At 36.7% G+C, this 9,647-nt stretch overlaps 1 long non-coding RNA gene across 1 annotated transcript; it reads right to left on the minus strand.

Moving 5' to 3' along the window:
• Window positions 1-3,709: 3,709 nt before the first annotated feature.
• Window positions 3,710-8,890, minus strand: LOC139147979 (uncharacterized). Its single transcript, XR_011555845.1, has 3 exons — window positions 8,774-8,890; window positions 4,232-4,302; window positions 3,710-3,772 (listed from the first exon to the last, which is right to left on the minus strand). It is a non-coding gene; the product is annotated as an uncharacterized lncRNA (long non-coding RNA).
• Window positions 8,891-9,647: the final 757 nt, after the last annotated feature.

Genomic DNA, 9,647 nt, shown 5'->3' on the forward strand with positions numbered 1-9,647 from the left:
CAAAACACAAAGTTCTACACACAGCTTGTATCATCATTATCTTGACATTGAACGCCAGCCTGGACCGAAATTCACTTGTAAATCATAATGTCGTACATAACGTAATTATCGGCTTTGTTGACAAGCAGAACGTTTTGCATATCAGAATGATTATCAAGTACAGCAGAACGCTGTTGTCGCAGACAAAGCAGAAATATTGACAAACACATCAAAGTTACAACTCGTGTGTCTTTGGCAAATGATAGATAACCAAGACATCTTTAAGCCTGTCGATTCAACTCTATTTTGAAAGAGATTGCAATTATTGTGTTAGGTGCCAATTCTTTCTCGCTTGTGGATCGATGACTTTGGGACTATGACCCTTGCAGCGGCAAGTTCGTGCTATGGCCGCGTCAAGTCAGATCATAAACACGTTAGATATGCTGACTAGGGTGAATTGTGACAGACCACATATTTGTTAACCATCAATGCCCTCTGATAACTATCTGTCATCTTGTCAGTCGCTTAAATTATTAGGGAGTGTTCAGTTATTTCGGCCGGGATTGACCGGCAAATCGGGGGGGGGGGGGGGGTTTCATGTATTTTCAAACAGCACAGTGGGGAGATTCACTTCTCATAAGCATCCATCCGTCAAAAAGCAGTTTTAGTGTTTACAAATATCCTGGGAAATGAAAATTATTCTTTGCATGATATTATTCTCTGAAGTCCTGAAGTCATTTCGGCTGTTAATCTGAATAAAAGAACATGTATTTATTTTTTGTCTCATGAACTTGTTGCCTTGGCTTGCCTACTTGTAAATTGAGCTCGCTGAGGGCAATGAACATTTCCTACCAGCCTTTTAAAAGGTAAGGCAATGATTAGGTGCAAGGTATAAGTTAAACTGAAACCAGGTATGCATTGAAATGTTCCTCGTGTGCTGTTTTATAGCACTATTGTTGATATCTGACCAGTTTTTACGAAAGAAATGTACAAAATCTATCTGGATAAATAACGCAAAGGCTAGGATATAAATGGAAAGTTTCAACGACTTTGTTTTTTGTCAATAGCAATAAGGAAGAAATACATGAATGTAATTTTTTGTATCAAAACACCGAAAACAAATATGAAATATGTGTGTATACTTTATAGTAAAGTACCTTCGGCTTCAGGTAGCATTGTGGTATTGTCTATTCCACTAAGGATTTCACTTGGCGTCTCCTTACCCCAGGAGCGTTGGGTACCTAGGCCTGTAAATCGGCTGTTTGAATCCTTCACGACCTTATATCCTGGCATTTTTGGTGATGTGAAGGAATTTCAAATACAATATTTTTGTTTGGAAAAAATACATCCATGCGAAAATGCACAATTTGTCTTGGAAATGAGGCCCGATGGAAACGTGATGGAATGTTACAGAATGTTCAATCAACTTGTAGACATCTAAAATACCAGGATGTGTGGTAAAAAGGCATTGCGGAAATGGCCATGCAGGCTTTGGTTCAATATGCCTGTTGAGAAGTACACGATTTGTGCAGTATATATACAAGAACTGAACAATTACTACACTTGCTCAAAGTCTGTGGGCATTTAAATAACAAAACAGAACAGCAGACTGTCACATTAGAATTAGACTGTCGCATAGATGGTGGGGTGAACGCGATGGCCCACACAAACCAGTGTCTTCCAGCCCTAACCAAGCGACTGGGGCCAGTCTAAACAAATACTTAATTCATCATAATCTGTCAAACTAAAGGGAACAAAGGAGAAAAAGCAGTTACCTGTGATGTAATTAGGAGAGATAAGAAAAACATTGCAACTCACAGAAAGATTTTAAATTGTCTGGTAACTGTTCAAAATACAGATAGTGACAGTGACAGTGATAGTGACAATTCAGACTCAAAGCTTTTGCCGAGGAAGAGGATGATGATGTTGTAATCCATGACATCGGTAACAGCACAAGTGATGAAGAACTTTTTAAACCTTCAGAGACACAGTATGTAATGTATACAAGTTCTGAAAGAAGAGCATGATCTTGGAAAAAATCGCTTTTCAACTCAGTGAAGTTATATTATTTATCTTGCATCGCTAATGATCAGTCTAATCATTTCAAAATTTGATCAATACTTACTCAAGCTGGGAGGAAGGTGGGGATTAAATGTTTGTCATCTTAAGAGGGTCATCAAATTTTGTTGGCAATGGTTGGGGGTTCAATGATTTTAACTGATGAACAGAAGAATGGGCCGGCCATAATAACTGAACGCTCCCTAAATTACAGTATCTTGACCATATTAGCATTTTGTCTATTGATAAACGATGGTCATCTGAACAGCAATTATGAATCGATGATTTGTTCTATTTAATCTAAAGTTACACAGAAGAAATTGTAAGCCCACAAGATTTTCGAAACCAGTTGTCATAATAGCGATGTCATCACTTAATTCGTCAAGGGTCGGATGTTCCTGAAACCACAGCTATATTGTTATCATGTTTTCATTGTTTTGTGAAACATAAGTTTTTCCATTCGACTTCCTACATCATGTCGAAATACAATGTATGACAAAGCTAAATATAATGTAATTTGCACGACTTGAAATATAATTTGGCCACATACATTTGCTTGTCTGGATCTAAAGTTTATCCTCACGACAATAATATAGTACACTACAAAATAAGATTTTATAGTACACTTCATAAAAAGTCTCTATTGACAATCACATTTGTTCACTTAAAGTGCAATGACAGATCAAGAAACTGCATTTTAAAACACAAAAAAATATCGGAAAATTCTTTGAAGTTACAACTGATGCAGTTTTAACCAATTTTTGTTCAGAAATTCCAGCCTCGTCGTAAAGACCATTAAGAACAAGATTATTATTTTGTGTAAAGTGATGTCAGTCATCTCGAAAATGATTTTTTATTGAATATTTTTGTCTTACGTATTGTCTGGATTTCTTCTATCACGTCCGCTAGTGTCTTTTACGAATCTTTGAAGTACATCATTACTCGTTTGTGTAGAGTCACTTTTAATTTCAGAGTCTTCCCGTTTTTTGCATTTGAGAATCACCACAATTACTACGGCAGTAGCAAGCAACAAAAAAACCCTACGGAGACACCTATGATGATGTACTTTGAGAGGTGGTCAAATTTCGTTCGATGAACTTCCTGCAAATTTAAAACGATGTCTTGAGATGTTAAGAAGTCACAGTGTAATGTTAAATGTTCTTGTATGTAAGTATGACAGCTATCAATAAGGGATGTGAAGATGTTATTTGCGACTTTTCAAGAATATGTTCACCGTAAAAGACTAAAAGATATGACTACATTTTTTGCAATTCTGTGACTCTAGTCATTGCTTGTAATTTTGCTCTCTCATCGGGTGTAAATTCATATCTCCATGGATGTCTGTTAATCTCCTTTCAATCGATTATGTGTTTCACTCAACTATGTTTTAAGAACTTTAGTGTGGTTTAATGTCGAGAAATCAAAATTGATCAATCTCTTAATCAATCTGTCACCCCATTCATCTATCCAACCTGCAATCCATTCATCCTTATGCAAACATGTTTCTCTATGTTTGTGCACTTTGATATTTTTACCTGCAGACATAAAGATGCTCGGACAAGTAAATGCACTTGAACCAAATGTACTTTTGGAACATGTAATTCATTATAGATCTCAACGTTTTCCGTGATAATATTTTATCCAGAAATGTTAATAGACGTTGTACCTCTGTGAGAAAGCGTTGTTGAATCGAATTCTTCGACAGACTGTGGCATGTTGTGTACACGATCGTAATCTATGAATAGATAAATTAAAATGGTATTCTTAAATTCATTACTTTCTCCATGGGATTCGAACTCACAACGTACGGCATCAAATCAACCAGAGATTACAGTCAAATCCGCTCGGTTTAATCACATCCCTTAACAAGGTGCAGTTGAATAACCGAGCTAAGTTGTTACAATTTTCTGACTGCGACCCCTCCAGAGGCTGTAGAGTTCAGATACTGGCTATCATACATCGCACACAAACTTTATCAGAGCAATGAATACATTGTCTACCTTATCGCTTCAATATCTGCGACTTCTCTCTACGATATCATAATCTCCAAACTAATGTTATGTTAGCTAGCTTTGCATTCAGCTTGAATTTATACTTGTGACAAGTTTGTGTGATTTGTGACTAAATTTTCACCAAGAAATGATATTCTGAGGCGAGCAGTAGAAATCCAGAAATCTAAGTGATAAGTGATTACCTGCATGGTAAAGAGTGCTGCACTTTCAGGTTCCAAAGTGAACTGTAGCAAGTTGTTATTGTGACCGTTACCTGTGAACAGATACGTCAAAATTTGATCTTAAAACATAAACTCGATTTGTGCGACTTTATCTTGGCATATTTATTTATCCCCGAACCTATTGGTATGACAGTCTATTTTCCCCGAGAAGATGGTCTGCTTTGGTTTGTACTTGTAACACTTAAAATATATAAGCCTTAATGCGAATAAACTTTCGTGTACAAGTATATCTTGAGGTGAGCAGCAAGTTTGGCCGCAAGTACGTTCAAAAATATGAAATCTAGAAATAATTACATTCTGATAAGAAGACGGTTTACAAAGGCACAACCTTACTGTCATGTCTACGTTCATTGCTATGTCACGAGTTAATGCACATTATGGCAAGCTTATCGTTTAAAAGGTGTTCCCAGCAATTGCCATTCCACAGATTAGGACATGCGTTTTTTGTAAATGACTATTCGGTGTATTCACACAAGGCCTACATGTGTTCAGTAAATTTATTATGAATGCAGAGAAGTATTAGGGGTACTGTAAAATGGAAAATAAATTAAAGTTCAGAGTTTACAAATGTTCTTATACGAAAGCGTTGGGTGGACACATAAACTCTTCCACGGCTGTCATTGCCGGAGATATATAATACAGACATATATGTAAACAATAAAAAATATAAAAAATGTATACAGACTGAGTCTTTAAGTTTCCGAAGATGAGATCAGAGGTTTTCACGTTTTCCAATAGGCTTTTCTTTCATTTTGCACAAGGAGCCGAATGAACGAAAGAAAAGTTGCCAAGGCGGCCATCCTCTCAACATTCTTAATATTGAAAGAAATTATTATATCGCAAAAGTCAAGACATGGTGAAATACGAATGATGTATTATGTATGTACAGGCTCTGTTCGCTTTATTATAGATTCGCTGTTGATAGTGAAGCGCTGATCTGAGCAAATGACCACTAGTGAGAGTATCTTAAACTGCTGGCATGCAAGACATGGTGTTATAATATCGTACGATACCATGACTTACACGGAAACGTTCGAATGGAAATTGTGTTAAGGGACATACAAGGTAAAATAAAGGTTCTTATACCATGGCCTTCGGCGAAGACATTTACAAGAAGAAGAAAATTTTGATGTATGGAGAATTATGTCACTCGACAGCAACCAAAGGCAAAATCCTCAGATATGCTCGCACTTGTAACAACACTGACGACTTTATTAAAAAAAGTAGCATTCTTCACAAGTAAACTACTCGACAGAGAATACAATAACAACAAAATCACTAAAATAACAGTGGAAATAGACCACAGTATTCGAAATACACTGACAAACCGCACAGTGACAAGAAAAGAAACAACGGACAAACGGACTGGGTGCCGTACGTTGTAAGTTCGAACCCGTTTGAAACCATCGTATTTATTTTAAGCACAACATACAGCCCATGCGTTAAAACAAAAGGAAATATTTTGAAACACTGGGCAGAGCTGGAAAAAGACACAAAAAGACACTGAGGAATCTATTCCCAGAATCACCAATCATTGCTTACAAGAGAAACAAAAATTTAAAAGACACACTAGTCAAAACAAAATTTACAGAAGTAAATAAACAAAAAACAAACTCACTTGATCCCCAAATGGATTGACAATGCGTTCCAATATTGATATACATTGATATACTTGCGTCGGTACTGACAGAACAAGAAAACTGGATTTACTTAAAAATTGCACAAACACAAACTGAGGAAAGAATTTATTCTTCGACTGATGAGAAACCACACTTGGGTTTCGAAATGCAAGCAACAAAGGTGCATTCTATCAACTCTTGTAACACTATAGGTCCGGCTGCGTCTGTCCATTAGCTTTCTCCACAAAAACAAAGCACTATCATACATATTATACATGTAATTCCATACACATACCTGTATCATAAACGAAACAAACAATACTGTAAAACAAACCATTTCATGGTAATGTGGGAATCCTATTTCATACATATCCGAAACGAAACAAGCACCAATGCAACACAAATCTTTGGATAGTAAGGTGAGAAGCCTCTTTCACATTTTTATGTCAGGCAGAAAACAGGATATAGTTCGGCGTTTAGTTCGGCGTTCTGATCACACATGTAAATAGGCCATTGTTTAGTACGGAGCACCGAACCTGGACCATTCCTCCGAGACCGAATTAATTTAGTTCTTTGTTAGTTCGGTGTTGTATGGTCACACGTCCAACTGACACAGGTGTAACTTTAATCCAGTGTCAGCTCCAGAGTAAACACGCACGTTTAACCCCCCTATTAGTCGCGTACAAAAACAAATATTTGCCAAGTTCCTTGTGATATCACTCCTTTGAGGTCCTGTCATTATGACGGCCAGGGGTTAAGTTGAGACCATTGAATAAATCAAACAAAATTTTAAAAAGTGGCGCTTATGTTCCTTAGTTATGTTGTCAATTTATACTTCCTTTTCATACTTTAGATAGACAGAAGAGCCAACCAGCCAAATATAACGGTTTGCAGTGTCAATGTATACTTGCAGCACATGAGCTACTTTAAATTGTTGTGAAGATTGGGTTTGTAACATAAGCTTATCGTCAATATAAATGATACTCTAAACTACATATAATCATGAGAGATGTAGCAAATATTTTAAGTTCACTCGCCGCAGTATCTTAATCTGGGAAATATGTAAGTGGGTGGGCTGTCATGCAATCGATTGGACTCAACAAAATTGCTACAATTGAACAAAATAACTGGCTCCAAATTTCAAAGTGTGTTTGTACGCTCTATCTGTTTCAGTGTAGAGTAACTCTGGACAGGAAAGCGTTCATCTGTCCTAATGACAACTGATGAAAGTTTCTTATACTACTGGCAAGGATGGCACGCCATTATAATTTGCTATAATTTATACTGGAACGATTGAACATAAATTTGTTAGGGATATACAAAGTAAAGTACACGCCCTGATTCCCTTGCCTGTGCATGACCCCTTATCTAAACCTAAGTCGCAAAAAAAACAATCGTTTGGTGATATCACCTCCCTTCTTGTTTGCGAACAATGGCGCCATTATTACTCTTCTTGTAATACGGCCAAATGCCAGGTTTCACAGTCGTACTAAACGTCAGATCTAAAAGGGTGACACTTGAATTTTTTATTCGCTCATAATATGGCAATGCGGAGAATGCTACTCAGTCATATCATTTGAATAATACTTATAAAAATGTCTGCCATTACTATTTGTGAGCGGACACATTATATGATCTCCTAGATCGAGAACTTTGACCGGAATAACAAGGTGGCAATCGTCGCTACATGTGTCTTGTGATACCACTGCTTATTTGAGAACAACGGGTGACTTTTATTATTACAGCCACGGACCAAGTTTAAATAATTGCACAAGACAATATGCTTCAATTCCATACTGTCAGAGAATCTAACAAGCCAACCAGTCGAATAGTAAAGGTGTGCAGAGTCACAGTATACCTACGCAGTATATTATCCACCGTAAATCGTTATGAAGATTAAATTTTTCATATACGTTTTTTATCAGTACAAAGGATACACTAAACTATATGGCATCATGGGAGCTGTACTATCACTAATCCCTATCTATGGTAGGGAAATATGTAAGTTGTGGGTCCACCGTTATACAATCGGACTGGACTGCCACAGTCATAGTCAGAAATTGACGTAGTGAACTCTTCATTAGTTGGTAAGCATGTTGTCAGAAATCAGTCATGGAAAATCACGATACATAAATATCGTATTACAATTGCATTACAAGTTTAATAAAAAATGCGCAGCAATGTGAGAGCTAAATGTCTATATACTCATCCAAAAAGCGTAAAGTATATTCTCATTCGACGAAAAAAAACCCAAAAAACCAAAACAAAAAACCCCAGAAAAATTATTCATTTTTTACTACAAAATCATGGTTGTTTCTGTACAGCCACGTATTTACTTGAATGAAAGAATCAGGCAAACTGTTCAGTGAGATTAATTATTCACACAAAACCTTGGTGAATACATAATGATTTTGGTCTGGAATCATGGATAAGTGCCGACACACCAAATATAATTGCATCGTTTAGATGTTATGCATGAAATGTATTAAAAATGTATTACAATATTTCCCTTTAAAATGTATTTCGAACATGGCAAAGCTACCGTACTTTTGTGCGTATTAACAGGAATAATAATCAATTAAATCAGGGATATGGCCAAAACTGTGCATTTTTCATTTCAGGGAAATATGTAAGCTGTCGGTCAACCGTAATTACAATTTAAAAACAGCAAACAAAATGGTCTAATATAACGTTAATTTAAAGTGAGTTCACAGAAGTTTACAGAAGTAAATAGAGCAAATCAATATATTTTGGGAAATATCTGCACTCTCGTTGGAGTCGGTGTTAACAACGATGTTAAGTACGTGATTTATTACAAGAACGGAATCATAGTATTTAGCATTTTCCTTCATGCGCGTAATGACGCTTTTTACCAACGACTTACCGTCAACAATCAATTCCACGCTTCCTACGTCATTTTTTTTTTCTTTCGAAGCACGGTATTTGATGTGGAAATCATAGATATCTGAATCTTCAGCCTGAGTGTCGTAGATAATCAGTGATAACATGTCATCTATGTAGTACTTTTCCTCGTCCACGTATTTTTGCCATCCTGACAGGTGTTTCTGGCCTACAAACAAATCGGATGTCCCTCTACCCCAACGGACAGTTTCAATTTCGTAGCTCCCACTGTAAGTGCCGTTGTTGCATTTAAGGGTCGTGTTCTGCCCAGCATGAGAACGATATATCAAAGAATGAGCCCCAGCACCTGTAGAGTATAAAAATGCTTATCATGTTTCCCCGGTGAAATACACACTTACATACCTAAGTAATAGCCGTATGTGTGATCGTATTAGGATGTTAAATCAATTTGTCAACATTAAAGAAGTGAAAACTAGACTATACATGGGAAATGTTTGTTTGAAAATAAAAGAAATGTGTAGCACAGTTACAGAGGGTTGCGATTAGAAGAATTTTAGAGGACATTGTTGATAGTCTGAAGAGACTATAGACTTAAGGTAGATCGCGCCTGAGATATGAAAGACTTGAACATGAACAGGTGTCACAGTGCAAATATTGGTACCGGAGAAACGAATTACCAAATATTTACCGATATTTTGGATTCAAAATGGCTGACACTCATGTGTTATCTCTATAGAGCAAAATAATTTCAGATTTTCACAAAACTAAGCCGGTGAAAGCAAATTTACTTCATGGCTTTAAAACTGAACCCCAGCAAGTGGTGGACCAAAAGAATATTGTAAAAATTTGGGCGTCCGAATACCGGTCTCGAGATGCATTCTACCTTAAAACTACCT

The sequence above is a fragment of the Ptychodera flava genome, chromosome 2 (assembly GCF_041260155.1).
Source record: "Ptychodera flava strain L36383 chromosome 2, AS_Pfla_20210202, whole genome shotgun sequence".
NCBI classification, from domain to species: Eukaryota; Metazoa; Hemichordata; class Enteropneusta; family Ptychoderidae; genus Ptychodera; species Ptychodera flava.